This window comes from Nannospalax galili, unplaced genomic scaffold (genome assembly GCF_000622305.1).
Source record: "Nannospalax galili isolate Female #2095 unplaced genomic scaffold, S.galili_v1.0 scaffold976, whole genome shotgun sequence".
Taxonomy (NCBI): domain Eukaryota; kingdom Metazoa; phylum Chordata; class Mammalia; order Rodentia; family Spalacidae; genus Nannospalax; species Nannospalax galili.
In genome coordinates this window covers 496883-514917 of record NW_008339381.1, presented here as the reverse complement: position 1 = coordinate 514917, position 18035 = coordinate 496883, and the positions used below count along the sequence as shown (strand labels likewise).

Sequence of the window (18035 nt, the reverse complement as noted above, 5' to 3'; positions counted from 1 at the left end):
TCTAATGGAGATAGTGGGGTATTGAAGTCCCCTACTATTAATGAGTTGGGGTTTTGGGTCTTAAAGTCCTGTAGTATTGTTTTTATGAAGTTGGGTGCACCAGAGTTTGGTGAATATATGTTCATGATTGTAATATCTTCTTGGTCAATTGTTCCTTTGATCAGAATGAAATAGCCCTCTTTGTCTTTTCTGGTTAGTTTCAGTTTAAAGTCTATTTTGTCCGATATTAGGATTGCTACGCTTGCTTTTTTCTTAGTGCCATTTGCTTGGTGTATTTTGTTCCATCCTTTCACTTTGAGATAGTGTCTGTCCTTGAAAGTGAGATGAGTTTCTTGCAGACAACAAAAAGATGGGTTTTGTTTCTTAATCCATTCATATAGTCTGTATCTTTTGACTGGGGAGTTCAGTCCATTAATGTTTAAAGTTATTAATGAAAGATGAGTATTGAAGGAAAGCTATAATTTTTAAAAATTACTTAAATTTAATTGTAAGAGCCAGGGGAGGTAGACGAACACAAGGAAATCCTGTTATCTGGACACACCAGGGCAGTTAAACATATGAATCCACAGTATTTATGACAACATGCACAAGACATGTGCAAACCCAAACCAGACAGGGGCTCAGCATGAGTAGGCAGGAAGCCCCAGCCCTTGCTGAGGATCTGTTAGCAACTGATAGATTCTGGGAAAGTGAGTCAGTTTTATTTAAGGGTGTGATACCTGGTAGGTTGACTGGACTCCAAGGGATGGACCCATACCTAAGAGCTTATGGAGAACACAAATTAGATCGATAGGCCTTTAAAAAAGAAAAGTAATAATGAAGGACATGAAGTAGGGGGGTAGTGAGGAGGGGAGAGATGGGAGAGAGGGTCTGAATGTGATCAAAGTATATTGTATGAAATTCTCAAAGAATTTATAAATATATATTTTATATTTTTTCATTTTATGTGCATTGCCTGCATGTATGTAAGTGTACCCATGTCATGCAATGCCCACAGAGGTCAGAAGAGGGTGTGAGATCCCCTGGAACTGGAGTTATGGATGGTTGTCAGCCACCATGTGGGTGCTGGGAACTGAACCCATGTCCTCTGCAAGAACAGCCAGTGCTCTTAACTGATGAGCCATCTCTCCAGACCCCAACAAACACATTTAAAAAATAACTTTATTTACATATATAGGGGGTAGTTACTTGAGAAATATGTAAAAATATGACTAAATGCTCCTTAATGAAACAGACAATAACAGCATAGATGTTTTGCAACATAAAGACTCAGGTGTACTTATGACAAATGCACAGATGCAACATTTATAAACAGATGCATCATAGTTATAAAGACATAGATCCATGGAGTGTAGAGATAGCTCCATGAGTAAAATGTTTGCTGTGCAAGCATGAGGTCCTGAGATCAGATTCCTAGCACCCATATAAAAGCTGAGTACAGTGGCTTGAGCCTGTAACCCCAGTGTTGGGGGCATTGCAGAGAGAAGAAGGTTCCCAAAACCCATTGGTTCGCCAGTCTAGCTGAGGTGGTGAGCTTTGTACACACACACACACACACACACATACAATTTTAAAAAAGAAGAAATGGGTCTATAAAAGTTATAAATGAAGCTCAAAAAGGTTGGTAATTGTGTGCAAGAAGCCTTTTAACTGTGGTTATTTGAGATACTGTGATAGACACTCTAAGGTAAAACTTAAATAAGGTAACTTTAGTTTTAACTTAATTAAAACGTTTAATAAGATCCATTGAAAACCTCTATGAAAGCCATTTCACAGCAGTCCTCCACGACCTCTGGCCCTTATAGTCTTTCTGCTCCCTCTTCCACAGTGATACCTGAGCCATGTAAATGCAGGTAGCACCAACTGGACTTGGTGATTAAAGAAGGGGGCGTACATGAAGTTGGGAGAAAGACCTAGTTGGCGTTGGGTCTACGAGAAAGGGATAGACTGGTAGGTGGATTTATAGACATGTATGAACATTTCAGATTGAAAAACAACAACTCGGGGCTGGAGAGATGGCTCAGTGGTCAAGAGCACTGGCTGCTCTTGCAGAGGACCTGGGTTCGATTCCCAACACCCACATGGTGGCTGACAACCATGCCTAACTCCAGTTCTAGGGAATCTGAGGCCTCCCTCTGACCTCCATGGGCACTGCAAGACACGGGTGCACTTACATATACGCAGGTAATATACTCATACACATAAAAAATAAAAGTAATAAATAAAATATTAAAAATGAAAAGAAATAAAAAGCAACAATCTCTGCAGTCTCCACTGAATGCATAGTTTCCAGAGACATTTTATGCTTCACCAAAGCAAAGGTATGAAAGCGCATCTCTTCACCTACTGAGGAAATTTGAATGTTTTTAGGTTTATGCACAACACGTACAAGCTAAGTCAACATTGTGATAATGCAAGTTCATGGACTCAAATTAGAAAAAATACATAAAGTGAATCAGAACTTTCTGAAGCCTTTCTGAAGGCCTTGAGCCGTTTGGACATAGCACTCTCTTCTGGAAACACTCACAAAATAAAGCCTTGGCAGGCTTCTCTGTACTTGTTCTGTCTGACATGATGCAACTCCCCTACAAACAGCCCCCAAAACACCAATCCTTTCCTCTGAACTGGTTTCGTTCCCTGTTCTATAGCCTCCCCCACCAGAGGGAACTGTGGTTTAGAGAGTTTCAGGATTTCAACATTTGGTATTGTAACTTTGCAGGGTTATGAATTCAGAGATCTCAGATTCTAGGCACTATAGACCTTGGAGATATTGATCTTACAGAATGTCACCATGGGGTTGTGTTTTTTAGGATTCTGACTAGCACTAAATTATATGGTGCATAATAACTAGCATCAAGATTTTGGATTTTATCCTAAAAGGGACACACAACCACTGGGGAAGCTTTGAGTAGGAAGTAACATGAGTTGAATTAAGTATTTTTTCAAGGATCAGTTTAACTTCTGGGTAAAGACTAGACTATCACCAAGCCAGAACAGAAGCCAGTAGTAAGCTCCTGTCATTGTCCAAGGAAAGAAATATAGTTGACATGAAAGTGACTGAGAGGTGAGAGAGGGTGGAGCTGGACTTTCAAGCTCAGTCAGTAAGACATCACTCTGAATCTGATGCAGAGTGTGAAAGAAAAAGAAAGATGTGATGTAAGTTCCTGGAGGATCAGGGTTGATGCTGGGAGCAGGGGGGAAAGAGACTGTCTTGAAGGAAAAAATTCAGGAGTTGAATCCAGATATATGAAATTTGAGATATTTATTAGACCTCTCACTGGATGTCAAATGGGCCCTGGGATAAATAAACCCAGACCTTGTGCAGGATGTCTGAGGTTTTAAGTTTGGAAGCTGTAAGTGTGCAGATATTTAAGACAATAACTTAGGGGTGTGTGCCGGCCAAGAGAAGAGGACCAAAGTGAAGGAAAAAGAAGAGATGCGCTCAAGGATACCATGAGCACCCGGAGCACCATGACATCTACAGAAATACTTGGACTAAAAGACGGTGTGTAAGGACCACAGGATGGCCCATTAGAAGGAAATCAGGAAGTTAGCAACAATTGTCTTGTGATGTAGAAGGAAAAGAACACTGGAATCTGAACATTTATTTTGGCAACTGGAGTTATGGATTTGACTTTAAAAAGTTGTTGTGAGGGAATGTGTCAAGGGAGACTCAGGGAAGACAAGAGAAGACAGCAAGCATGCATAGCTGTGAAGGACCAGGGAAATGTAATAGGCAAGAAGTCTTCATGATGTAGTTCTGAGAGGCTGGAAATGAACCAGAGGGAAGGTAAGGACAAGGGGACAATACTGATGGAAAGCGAGGGTACACGCACATAGTTGGGCATGGAGGGGTTCCTAAACAGACAGAGGGCCTGGCCTGGGAGCATGGTGAAGAGAAGGCAATGCATCTTTAGACACGGGAGGAAGGTGGACTAAGGAAACAAGGAGAACTGGCTGACAGATTAGAGGCTGCAAGAGCAAAATGACCTTTTACTTCACTTTGATTTCACATTTTTTCAGTGAAATAAAAAGTACGGCCATCAGCTGAGATGGAGGAGGCAGAGGAGGCTGGGAGGAGTCGGAAATACGACCTGCGTAGACCGCAGTATTTGAATATATTTGTTGAATGAATGCACCTTTGTCTTTTTTTCTCGCCCCGTAGCATGTGTGCACCTGGCTGGAGCCAGGTTTAATAGCTCCCAGAGGACAACCCTGTCTTGGATGCTATCTTCCAAGGATAAACTGAAGGCATAGAAGTTTTGAATTCTGCAGTGATGATTGGAATAACATTAGGGATGGTACTGTTAAAAAAAAATCAAAGTGTGGGGCTCATGAGATGGTTCAGCAGTTAACGGCCCTTGCTGCACCAGCCTAATGAGCTGAGTTCAATTCCTGAAACCCACATAAGTCGTCCTGTGACCTGTACGCACATGATGTGGAACATGAGCGTACACACACAATAAAATTCAATAAAAATTTTAAAATCACAATATGAACTATTTCACTAGATGAATGGTTTGGGGCGTTTTTGCTATGCCATTTTCTAACAAAAAGGATGGAATCCTGAGGAATTCCACCATGCTACATGAGGCAGTGTAAACACTCTCAAATGCTACCAACTGAAGCAAGCTTACACGGTCTGAAATTCTGTCAAATCCTGTATTAAAAGGCATTCCTCCGAGGTCACATCGAAGACATTTAAATCAATTAGTTTCCTTCCTAAGATTCTCAGGCTGAGACATTTTTCATTGCTTCTTGAAGCAAATAAATGATTGGGCACACAGAAGCACAATGGGCCCTTGACAACTCAGTGGTAATATGTAAGCTATATTGGGAGTTATTTTCTCATCTGGACCTACAACCAAGACATGTGATAACAAATAATTCCTCCAAGAAGGAGAAAAATCCAGAAGAGAGAGAGAGAGAGAGAGAGAGAGAGAGAGAGAGAGAGAGAGAGAGAATGAAAAAACTCAAAGAGTTAAATGAAAGCAATGGCAAGCATCATCCCAGCAAGATAAGGGTTCTGTACAGTTGTTCTTTTCAGTGGAGAAAAAGAAAAACAAACTCTGACTCTGGGATAGAGAACAAATTTGAATGTGGCAAGCTTGCAGCTCACCAAACTTGTGGTAAGCAGCTGATCAGGACGTGATGCCAGTGACTGATGCTAAAGAGTGGGTGGCTGCTGTGGGAGATGTGGGGGCAGAGGTGCTAACTGCAGGGACTGGGGATTCAAGAGAGATTTAGAAAAAGAATCAACAGAGTGATGATGGACTGGAATCACAGAGCTCAGGGTTAATGATGGCGACGGTGTATTTCAGGCTTCTTGCTTGGCTAATGGAGTTGCTGTATATCGTATAAAGCAAATGGACAAGGTAGACATGACTGTCCTTGCAATATTTGTGTCCTAAAAAACAAACAAACCAAAAAAAACAGTGCCTGGTAATTCTATTCCAAGTAGAGTCTTGACAGCACATGATGAAGGCTTCAAATGCAAATAGACTCCACACTTGACTGAAATAGGTCAGAAAGGGGTTAAATCAGAGGAGATAATATAGAAGGTCAGAGCTAAAGAGTTATGAGCGTGTGTGTGTGTGTGTGTGTGTGTACACATGCATGCTCAGAAACACACACACCCATGTCCCTATCTGGGACTGTCAGGTAACAGAGAAAACCGTTCCTGCCAATGTGGATGTAGTGAAGAGAGGAAAAATGAGGTTAAAGTTGATGTTCTCCATCAACTCAGTCTCACTGCAGTCGGCTTTGCCTTTCTGACTGAGTGTCACACTCGGGGAGTTGTTTTTGTCTTTGGTTTTAATCTGATCTGCTACAGATGGCTTATAATTTCCCTTTGGGGAGATCCTGCTTCATCATGTAAATTAGCCGAATTCCCACCCCCCCCAGACTGCTTACATTGTCCCAACAAAAGTCCATATGTATTTCCAGAATAAACTTTACATAAAAATTTAGTCAAGTTACATATAAAAAGGATTTCAAATACTATTATATGATATAGAAAATACATTCATTTTATTACTAAACAAAACTAAAGAGCACTGGCTAGCTACTACTGGTAATTCAGAACAAGAAGCTGGAAGTGTGTTCTATATTCTGGAAAAGAAAGTCTAGATATGGAAATAATTACAGAAGAAAATTTGTATTCTCATACAGGGCAGAAACAATATATAATAGGAAGATTGTAATATAACCCTTACTATTGCTTCCCCAAACCCATACATATGAACATTATTATTTAAACTCTGAGAGCACAAATTTGTCTCATTTAAGTATCTTAGTGTTTGGTTTGTATGGAGAAAAACATTTAAATTGTGGTTTTGACAAATGGTTTTAAAAGTTTCACAATTTCCAGAAAAGAATAATTTATGTTTCTATTCGTAAATTGTGAACAGCTGAATGAATTTTCCAAACTTAGCAGCAAGTGTGTCCAGGAAATTGGATCCTAATGTCTTTTCACTTGCTGTGCTATAGAACTCTCTACGTAGATAGACAGATAGATAGATAGATAGATAGATAGATAGATAGATAGATAGATAGATAGATAGATAAATAGATAGATGTATAGATATGCACACACTGTTGCCTTGTATTGTTTGAACATTTTTTAATATTTTTATTTTTATTTTATGTGTATGAGTGTGTTGCCTGCATGTATGTGAGTGCACCCGTGTCATGCAATGCTGCAGACATCAGAAGAGGGCTTTGGATTGCCCTGGAACTGGAGTTAAGGACAGCTTGTAGCCGCCATGTGGGTGCTGGGAATTAAACCCGAGTCCTCTGCAAGAGCAGTCAGTGCTCTTAACCACTGAGCCATCTCTCCAGCCCCTGTTTGAACATTTTTTAAAAATCTAAACACTTTCCATTTGAAGAAAGAGTTTACAGCCCGGTTATTTATTTATTCATTTATTTATTTGGAGTTGGCATAAAACTCAGGGCTTTAAGCATAGTAGGAAAACACACAGCTGCTGAGCTACAACCCCAGTCCTGTGTGGTTTTGTTTGTTTTGTTTTGCTTTGTGTTGTCTTGGTTTGCTTTTGTTGTTTGGTTTTGAGGCTGGTCTCACTATGTAACCCAGGCTGACCTCAAACTCAGTACCCTCCTGCCTCTGCCTCCAAAGCATGGAGATTACAGATCTGTGCCATCACACCCAGCTTGGGGCCTCCAGCTACAATCAGGTTTTGAAGGAAATGACTGGAGAGGCTGGAAACAAGAAGGAATGTCTGGAGATGTCAGAACAGGACTGAGGCTCAATGGGGAAGGGCGAAGCCTACCTGAGTGGAAAAGGAAGCCACACCCGGAGAACAGCTATGTCTTATGTCCTCTGGTGGGGAGAGTGGGGTGTTCAGACTCATTCTATCAGGCAAAGGCAAGAAACTGTTCATGCTGCATGTGTGCTTCCCTACTCATGCATATGGCCATTTACATGCAATATGCACATATTATATAAATCATTAATCTCAGTTAAGTAGAACATCATTTAATCAGAATAACACATCTCTTAAGAATCATCAAGAAAATGAATAGTCCTCTATTTCCTTAAACACTTGAAAGTTCACAGGATGAACAGGAGTATGAAGGCTCCAGAAGTTGCTTTCAAGTTTTTTAAATAGTGTATTGAGAGTAATCCATTTGGAAGTCTAATTTTCTGACATGAAAATCAGCTCATCTTCTTTTCTTGGATTTGTTTCTTTTAGACAAGGGATTATCTGGTCATCACCATTTCATCTTAAACTTTACCTATGAGAATTCTTTATTTTCATATACATAGTTTCAACTTAAATGAAACTTTTACAGCATGCATTTGACTATGGGGAAGATGATAAATGCCTAAAGCTTTCTCTTCCCCATTTTCCTGATTACAGCTGTCTGGACCACTCCTGCAACAGCTCTGAGAAAGTCCCCAAGGGGACAGACTTGGAAGTGATAGCGGAAGGCTGGAGCCAAGCTTACTGTTTCTCCAGGATAAGGTTGAGAGCTTTATAGTTTCTCCAATTGTCTCCTCTGCCAGAGGGCTTGGTCACACCTGTACCAGCTTCAGCCCTTCCCCGCCCTCCCTCGTGGTGAACTGGCTTCACTTTTCCTTCCTCCCATTTTGCCAAATGAAAAGATTAGAAAAATCTGCTGTTGCTCATGTGAGTGCCACATTCTACAACTCGCTGCTCCTCCTCTGAAACAACATATTCCCAAATAAAGGAACCCGAAGCTGGCATGCTCGCTACCCACTGGGATCACTACCTGGACTCCTCACAGCCACCAATTTAAGGGAGCTTTTCAAAGCCCAGAAAAGAAGCAGCAGCAAAGGGATGCTATTTATAAACACTCATCTATCTATCTTTTACAGGTCAGCCTACATGTCTTTCCATTGTATCTTCAGGTTTTTCCTCTCTTTTCAGATTCTAAGTGTGATAATGCTCAAAGTAAATGTTCAGTCAATACACAAATATATTAAATGGAAATATAAAAGGCCAATCTCTGCCTTCAAAATATCCCACATTCATTTTATTGTCTGCATAGTTATCGCTGTTCTTTCCTGCCCCATCTGTATACATGTGTCTCTGACACACACACACACACACACACACACACACAGACGTACATTTTAATTTCAATGAAAGTGAGATCATACTGAGCAATAATCTTAGACAAACTTCTGAATGAATGCATGAGAGATTGGCTATTCACTCAACAAATACTTATTGGGGACTTACAAGGTGCCAGGAAGAATTCTAGAAGTAGGAAATGCAGAGGAGACATAAGGCACCTCTGGGCATGGAATTAATGCATATATCAAGGGCAAAGTCAATATACATGTAAACAAACACATACCATCAGTTCAGGCAGTGGTCAGTGCCATGGAAAAAACTTGCATAGGGCAACAAGAGAGTGACTCACCAAGATTTCACTGACATGGTGGCTTAGGAATGTATGTATGGAGAAGTGATGTTTGAGCTGCTACCTGAGCAGTGACATGGAGGTGGCCATGTGGAGCAACATGGGAAGAACTTTCCAGATGGCTGGAAGAGCAACTACAATGGGGAACCTGAAAGTTTGGGCATGATTAAAGGACAGACCATCAGTGTGTCTGCTGCTCAATGAAAATGACAGCTTGGGGGGTGGGGCTTTGAGGCAGCAGTGGTAGGCTGTATTGGCATCCTAGGCCATGTCAGAAGTTCTGTTGCAGAGGCAGAATAACAGTCATTGAGCAAAGAGATCAAATGGGCAAGAAATGGTTGTTATGGTTTGAATGTGACTCAAAAGTTTGAACCTTGGCTTCTACTTGGTGACACTGTTGAGAGAGGTTGTAGACATTTAGGAGGGGTAAGGATTAGCTAGCAGAGGTGGGTTGCTGGGTATATTAGTTATTTCTCCATTGCTGTGGTAAAACATCATGACCAAGGCAGCTTATAGAAAGAAGAGTTTATTTGGCTTACCCTTCCAGAAAGAGTCAGTCCATTGTGGTGGGGAGGCATGGCAGCAGAGACGAACAGAGCAGAAAGCCAAGTACTCACATCTTCAAGCAGGCGCAGGAAACAGAGAGAGACTGGAAGTAGGATATGACTTTGAATCCTCAAAGCCCACCCCCAGTGATGTGCTTCCCCAAGCGTGGCTACATCTCCCAAAGTTTCTGTGACCCTCCCCAAACAGTGCCATGAACTGGGGAACAAGTGTCCAAAGACGGGGGCGCAACCTTTGAAAGGCTACTGGATCTAGTCCAGTTCTCTCTGCTCCCTGGTGGGCAGGGCGTGACCAGTCACCTCACATGCCCTCTGATGTAGACTGAGCCCCTCCTGATGCCATGTCTTCTTCACTGTGGTGGACTGAAACCCCAGATGCCATGAGTCCCCGTCAGTCCTTCCTCCCTTGAGGTGCTTCTGTCAGTTATTTTTCACAGAGTTAAGAAAAGTAACAGACACGATGGTGTTGGAATGAACAGCTTTTCATAGTGAAATAAGGAAGGTATCTCTACCCCACTGTGTACAAGAATAAATTCCACATGGACAATAAACTCCATAAAGTTAAAAGATGGAAAAATGAGAGATATTTGCAACATTCCTGAGGAAAGAAGAATCATTACCAAGATGTATGATGAATTCTTACCTAACAGTGAAACCAATATCCAAACCAAAAAATGAGTGAAAGATATAAATGAGGAATCAATGGGGGCAACGAGTGGCCCATAAACATGAAGAGATGATCCAAGTTCCTAGCAATGTGGCAACATACATGAAAACAGCCACCTGGTTGGGAAGAGCTTGACATCCTGAACAAGAGGGCAGATGCCGTCCCCTCCTGCAGTGCTGGTGGGCCTGGGAATTACAGATACAAGGCCCCTATTACGTTATCTGATGAAATGATCTATTTTATGACCCAGCAATGCTAATTTTGCTCTGCTATGAAGAAAAACCTTTGTACACACAGGTGAAGATAGACGGACAGAAAGAAGGATTCTCAGAGCCCATGTTTCTTGCAATGACAAAACTGAAAAAAGTAAAGTTTTATATGTAACTGAAATGGATACCTAAAACTTACATGATTATCTAATGAGACAGAATATTGCATAGGAATTGAGAATGAACTAGATCTGTCTTTCTGTCCACCTACCCACCCATTCATAAACCTATGTATGTTTCTATATACCTATGCATCTCTGCGTCTCCATCTAGCCAGTTAGCTAGCTAGTTTGCCATTTATGGCTGTCTCTCACAGACATACTGAATGTCACGAATACAGTTGGCTACATAAAAAAACAATGCCTTTCATCTAGAAAAGAAATGCAAAAGAATCAAATAATAACTAAATTTTAATCCATCTTTTTTTAAAGAGAAGAGAGAATGAAATTTATTAAATATTGAATATGAAACCTAAAGACATCTGAAAAAGACCTCCTTTTACCCCTCTGGGGTCTCTAGGCCCTCCTGTGCCAATAAAACATCATTTTGCATGCCTAATAAATAGATAGAAAAGACTGAAATGATGTAAATCTCCTAAAAGTGGCAGGCACTCACCTTAGAGAAGTTGATGAGTGTCAGACATGACCATTCCCTAAGGAGTCACTATTCAACTACAGCACCAGTTAAAGGCCTCAGCCTTTTGGTCCAGAGGCCCCGTTTGGAGCCACTGATCGGAAGGCCGGTGGTCTGCACCCTCACGGCATCCTCCAGCTCCTTTGTTATCTAGTCTTTATTCTGCTTCCTGATCACCTTGCAGAACCGATCCAGGGTTACTTCTAGCCACAGGCTATTTTCTGCAAAGATGAGGCAGAAACCACCAGGCTCCTTACACGCGTAGGATTTGCCATTAGATAACATCAGCTTGTTGTCAAGGAAGCAGTGGCAGTGGAGGGTCAGCTTTTCTTCAGATGTGTGTGGGTCCAGGTACCCTTTCCAGTTGCTCCAGACACAGAGGCCAGAGCCTCGGTTGAGAAAGGGTACCCCTGTCTTCTCCAGCCTCTGCTGACATACTCATGAGCCTTCTGGAGCTGCCTGTGGTTAGTAGGCAGGTACGCCTTGTTGATCTATTCTCTGTCCTGGAGCAGTCGCCACAGCTTGTATGGGACAGTGCCGGAGACACGGTGGAGGTAGCCGAAGGCGCTCATAGCAGAGACCGCTTCTTTGTTGTGAGTGTAGAGGACACCAAAGGGGAAGCCAGAAATGCCAAGTCCTCACTAGTGTCCCAAATGACATGGGTCCTATCAGGGTCGGGAAAATGTTTTATGTTCAGGACACTACAGAATGTAATGGATTCATCAAATACGGACAGCATGTAAATCTCATCTGTGTCACATGTAGGTTATGCTTCTTTTCAAAGACCAGGTACTCCTGCTGTCACTCTCCAGAGTAGACATCACCCAGAGGTTCAGAGGGTTGATTAGCACAAGACCTCTGACCTTTCTTCCCTTCTTCCTAGCCTGAATCAGGGCAAACTCCAGCTTGTTCACAGTGAGCTGGAAGGGTTCTGTTAGCTTCAGTGACCTCACTCCCCAGGGGGACTGGAATCAGCTCAGCTTTTGCATACAGATAGGAGCTAAGGTGAAACCACCATAGCATGGGGTGGAGATCAAACAGGCATCACCTGGGTCACACAGAACCATGGGAGGTGACAAGAAGACAGAACAACAGCCATTTAGAACCACTACATTTTCTGTTTCAAGATGGGTAGGAGCCTGGCAGAAGTAGGTCTGGAATTTGGCCACTTCCTCCTGAAGGAAGGGTTGTCCTCTCCAGTCGGGGTATTGCAGCAAAGCCTCCTTGATGCAGTTCATGTCAGGCTGACCCAACCTTTCCATCATTAGATCAATGCAGAACTTGTTCTCACTGGTGCCAAGGTTGAGGAAACACAAAGGGTTATTGTCCTTGTGGTGTTGTCTTTGTGACAGGCCTTATAGCTCTGGAAGTTCAAGTGGTAAAAGTCAAAGATGGCAATACCACATTTGACAGAACTTGGCTGACAAAGGCAACTTTAAAATCACTCAGTTGGGGACCTGGCTGGCCAGGCTGCCAAGATGACGGGGCCCACTGCCTAGCTGTGATGTCATCTCTAGAGTCTATGGGAAGGAGAAGCTCTTTGAGCACTTCAGACCACCTGAGGCTGACCGTCTGGGACATCAAATGGTCTATCTTGTCTTCCCGCTCCCGGAAGGCTTGTGTACGCTGTTCCTCTTCCAGGGACAGGCCCTGCCTCTGCCTGGCTGTCAGCTGTGTCAAGTGATCCCTCAGAAACTGCTACAACTCCATCTTCTCCAGAAACAGAAAGTCCTCTCCTCTGTGGTGGTCTGATTTTCCAGCTGACCCTGAGGTGTGGGGTGGGTGTCTGGCTGCTGTCTTGGACTCTGGGCCTCTCTAGCAGCATGGGCCTTAGCAGCCTGGCTGGACCCCTCAACTCTGTTTTCACTCATCTTGTGCAGTCTAAAATCTTCAGACCTGTTTGAAGTATCCTTGTCAGTCAGGGCCCAGAGACCTGCTCCCCAGCCCTGCACCTCTCACTGGGTTCACTCCCAATCCATCTGGTTTTATACTGGTTGTAAACTATGAGTAGTTTAAATTCTTTTTTACTTGACTAGAAAAAAGATTAAAGAAAGTATTTAATCACATAAGAACATTTAATGAAATTTCAATTTCTGTGGACATAAATGAAATAGAAATAAGTCCATTGTCTTGTCTACTCCCTGTGGTTTCATTTTGTTACAAACAGAACTGAGTAATTGTGACCAAAACTGTAAGAGACTGAATGTCTAAGACATTTATTGTCTGGTCCTTGGCAGAAAAAATTTACAGAGCTTGGATCTATATTGTTCATGAATTATCTGCATTTGTGTGCACATATGTGCACATGTGTATGGAGGCCAGAGGTTGATGTTGGGTATCTGCTTTAATTGTTCTTTACCTAATTTTTGAGTCTCTCACTGAACCTGAAGCTTGTCAACTTGGCTAGATTGGTTAGCCAGCAAGCTTTAGTGAGCCTCTTATTTCTACCTTCCCAGCACTGCATTATAGATGCACACCACTGCACCTGGCTTGTATGTGGGTGCTGGACCTTGGACTTGGGTCTTCATGGTTGCATACCAACTGAGCGATCTCCCAGCCCTAATATTATTTTCAAATGTCCGGACACACACAACACATTTGTGATGGCAAAATATCTGGAGGAGGCAGTGAGTGTCAAAACGAACTGCAGTGTTGTGACTGTGAGAAAAAACTCTTCGCAATTGGTTTCTGCTTAGTGTGAGTGCAAGTGTTTGCTGTATTATGTCCTTGCACTACTCTATAATTTGTTCTTCTTTATGCTGAAGAATTCCATTGTGTATATCTACACATTTTTCTCTATCCATTTTTCTGTTGATAGACACCTAAGTTGGTCCTACAACTTAGCTATTGTGAATAGTGCTGCAATAAACATTGATATGCAAGCATCCCCATGCTATGTTGACTTGGAGTCCTTTGGGTAAATACCCGGGAGTGTTCATATGTAAATGATCTACTTTTAGTTTTTTGAGGAATCCCCATACTGACTTCCATAGTGGCTGGATTCGGTATGTTTCTGTCAGCAGTGTATAAGGCTTCCCTTTTGCTTTGGGCTATTGTCTTTTGTATATTGACTTTGGAGTTCTTTATAACTTGATTATATTGATGTTTCTCTTGAGAAAAAAAAATCACATGGGATTCCAACTACATATTAACTTTGAAAAATAGTCTCCTGCCCCTTAGAAAACGTTAATTGCATGCAGTCACTTTAAAAGTGTTTCCAGCTGGGTGTGGTGGCACACGCCTTTAATCCCAGCACTTGGGAGGCAGAGGTAGGTGGATCTTTGTGAGTTCAAGGCCAGCCTGGTCTACATAGTGAGTTCCAGGACAGCTTGGGCTACAGGGAGACCCTACCTCAAAAAAAAAAAAAGACAAAAAAATAGAGTGTTTCCTAACTTTAGAGTTTGTTCCCTCTGTTATTAAGCTATTAATGACATGTTAATAACAAGAGAGTTCCTTTGGCAACTAATGGGTCCCAACATGTCTAGGATGGCGTGGTCTTTGGGAGTTCTGTGGAGTGGACAGTGCCTGGAGTGATCAGGTGCTCCCCTTACGCGCCACAGGACATGTGGCACGCCCCAAATGCTCTGCCCCTTGTCATTACAGTCGGGGTTTGGATTTGGAGTTGGTTAGGAAAACAGAGCCCACTGTGTGTGGTGACTAGGGAAGGACCACAGAAGCTGAGGCACTCACGTGCCTTGGGAACGATGCTGCTTCCGTGGATCAAGGAATCTGGACGTTCAGGGATCGAAGAACACTATGTTAGCTGACTGAAGCACACCAGACACGGCTGGCAGGGGGACATTTGGGAGCTGCTGACCGAGCATTGCATCTGCCACACTGGTGCCCACAGGCCTGCCTGCAGCTGCCACCAGAGAGCAACAGGTTCTCTCTCTTTTCTTCTTGTCAGATATCTGATGAGCTTCCCATTTGTCCAGAACGCTATCCACAAGGAAGTCCTGGAAAAGTTGTCTAGGTTTTTAGTTTCTGCCATGCAGAGGAGAGATGAGAGGTAGAAATGACAGCAGCAGAGAAAAGATCAGATCAAATTAAATCAAGGCCACGCTCCAGGTACAGAGGGCTCATTGAACACCAGCATGCCAGCGTTACTCTTGCATCACATTAATTGGCATCTAAGAAACTTGTTATGAAAAGGGAGACAAGAAGTTAGGGGAAGGCCATCTTTAGCACTAACCAAATATGTGTCACTTAACTGAAACTTTATGAAATTACAATTCTATATTTTTGTGGCAGTGGGGTTAACCCTAGGGCCTCATATAAGCTAGGCAAGTGCTCTACCACTGAGTATATACTCAGCTCTTTCAATGCTTTTTATTTTGAGAAGTCTCACTAAGTAGTCCAAGCTAGCCTTCACTACATCCCAGGCAGGTTTCGAACTTGGTATCTTCCTGTCTCAGTCTCCCAAGAAGGCAGGATTACAGGCCCCAGCTACATGTTATATTTAAAACCAGAAAAATTTACTAAAATCAGAATGTTTAAACATATTACTGAACAAAATCATGGGTTTCACGATAACATTTTCATGCATATATTACTGCACCTGGTTTGTATCTGCCCTGCCTCACCTCCCCCTCCCCTGCTGGGCCCTTTCTCCCCACGCCTTACTCTTCCCCTCGTTACTCTCTGTTTGTACCTCCATTCCCTTTAGACATCTTACTTCTCTCTTGAGTTCTCCTTTTTTTTTTTATACAGCATATATATTTTTTATATACTTAAATATTGATTTCCCATATGAGAAAAAAATATGTCTTTCTTTGTTTCCTTTTTTGCTTAACATGATGACCTCCAGGCCCACCCATTTTCTTGCAAAAGACATGATTCCATTATTTTTTGATAAAATTCCATTGGGTATATAAACCACATTTTGTTCAGCCATGCAGCTGTTGACGGGAGCTAGACTGGTTCCACATCCTGGCAATAATGAATGGTGCAGTTATACACACAGATGTGCAAGTCTTTCTGCAGTATGCTGACTTAGAGTCCTTTGGGTGTCTACCCGGGAGTGGCATAGCTGGATCATGTGCTGGCTCTTTTTTCATTTTTTGAGAGCCTTCCACACTGATTTCCATGGTGGTTGCACCATTTAAACTCTTACCAAGAGTTTATCAGGGCTCCCTTTGCCCCGCATCCTCTTAGCATCTGTTGTCCGTTTCCCTAATTCCAGCTGATGCCGTCCATTTCCATTCTAGCTGATGTGCAATGCAACCTCAGTGGTGCAGTTTTAATTTGTGTCTCTTTAATGGTTAAGGTTGTTGATTTTTTTCACCAAGTCTTTACTGGTGGTTTGTATGTTGATTTTGAGAGCTCCATTCAGTTCATTAACTTGTTTATTGATCAAGTTTGTTTTTTTATTCTGAAACAGAATTTTTCTTTCTTTTTTTTTTAAACTTAATCATTCTATTATTTATTATTGTGTACCTCATATGTGTGAATGGGCACGGGAGTGGAGGTGTGAAGATGATTTAGTGCAACCACTTTTATTCAGATTCCTGGGATTAAGTCCTCAGACTTGCCTGGAAAGCACCTTTACGCACCCAGCCATCTCATCAGCCCCAAACGAAAATTTTGTAGACTTTCAGGATCAATAAAAAAGTGATACACTCATACCAAAACAGATCACAGTAAATTCAGGTCTAAGACAGAATTCTTCTCTATCACATTCCTTGCATTAGCTGTGGAATTAATGAAATCCATTCATTGATACGCTTCATATAGAAAAAAATTCTTCCCCCAAATAACCATAGTCTCAATGAAGTTATTCATCAGCTCGACCTGTGGTAGCGGAAAAGATGCCTCGGGAGCCACCCAGGCAGACTCAGGTCATTTAATTCCACAAAGCTGGGCTCGGCTCCGAACTGGCATTATTTCCCCATGGTTTATTTCCTTCCTTACAGAAGCTGCTTTGCTTAAGCTCTTTTGGGATCTCCTTTCACCATGTTTGACTGTTTGGGTTGCCAGTCTCTTTTTTCTGACTTTTTAGTAGGTTGGAAATTTCAAAGACACAGTAGTACTTTCTCCCAGTGCTTAATCAAAGCCACATTGACAATCCTGTGAGGTGTCACCAATTTAATTCCTGAGTCCCACAAATCACTAGTAACAACCTACTCTGCCATGTGTCTGTGAGGTCCTTTGCAATTCTTAGATGTAGGTTGAGTTTCCAAGTTTGTAATTAGATATTTTTGAGGGTTATGGACTTTTGGTCGGACTACTGTACGATTTCTCCTTTATATGACTACCCAGGTTAGATGGAACTTTCATGTTCAACTCTCTCGTGTGATTTTAGTGACAGTGATTTTAATGATTTTACTTATTGTGAGGCAGCAGTAGGGGAAGTTATTCTCAGATTCACTTTAGAGAAGAGACGAAAACTCCAAGAGGTTAAATGAAATCGGCCAAGTTCACCCAGTTAGTGGAGGCAAGGCCCTTTGGCTTTGGGTTTTGCAATCACCCATGCGGCCTAGATATAAATAGCAATGTCTATGAATTCCATTTTAAGTCTCAAGCCGTAAGATGCTCTAATTCATTGCCAGTTGTGTGCATTTGGGGTGAAGATTTCCAGAACTTGTCTTTTCAAAAAATCTAGAAACATCAAAGCTAAGATTTTTGAAAAGGAAGCTCATGATTTTTTTCTACTAACATGTCCAAAATGTAAATTTTGTAGATTCAGATTGAGTACATTAATTTATTCTTTTTAAAAGGTTGCAATCATAAGTACACCCAGTCGAAGTCTTAATTACATGTTTATTTTGGCCTGACCTAATAGAACTTAAAACTTCATTTTGTAATGTATTTACTTGAGAGGCATAAAAGAAAACTAAAATATGTATGAAAGGAAACACATGCAGATAAGATGGTTTAGTACAAATGTCTTTAGGAATTCCTTAGCTTTACTGATAGAGGCCCTGTTGGGGCGGGGAAGATAGAGCCACATGGGAAGTTAAGTTGAATGGGAATCAAGAGTGGAAAACAAAACCA

At 41.9% G+C, this 18035-nt stretch overlaps 1 protein-coding gene and 1 pseudogene across 1 annotated transcript in view; one reads left to right on the top strand and one right to left on the bottom strand.

Moving 5' to 3' along the window:
- Positions 1-18035, top strand: part of Itga8 (integrin subunit alpha 8) — a 215974-nt gene that overhangs the window by 15534 nt on the left and 182405 nt on the right. The window lies entirely within an intron of this gene.
- Positions 11193-16188, bottom strand: LOC108490908 (annotated as a pseudogene).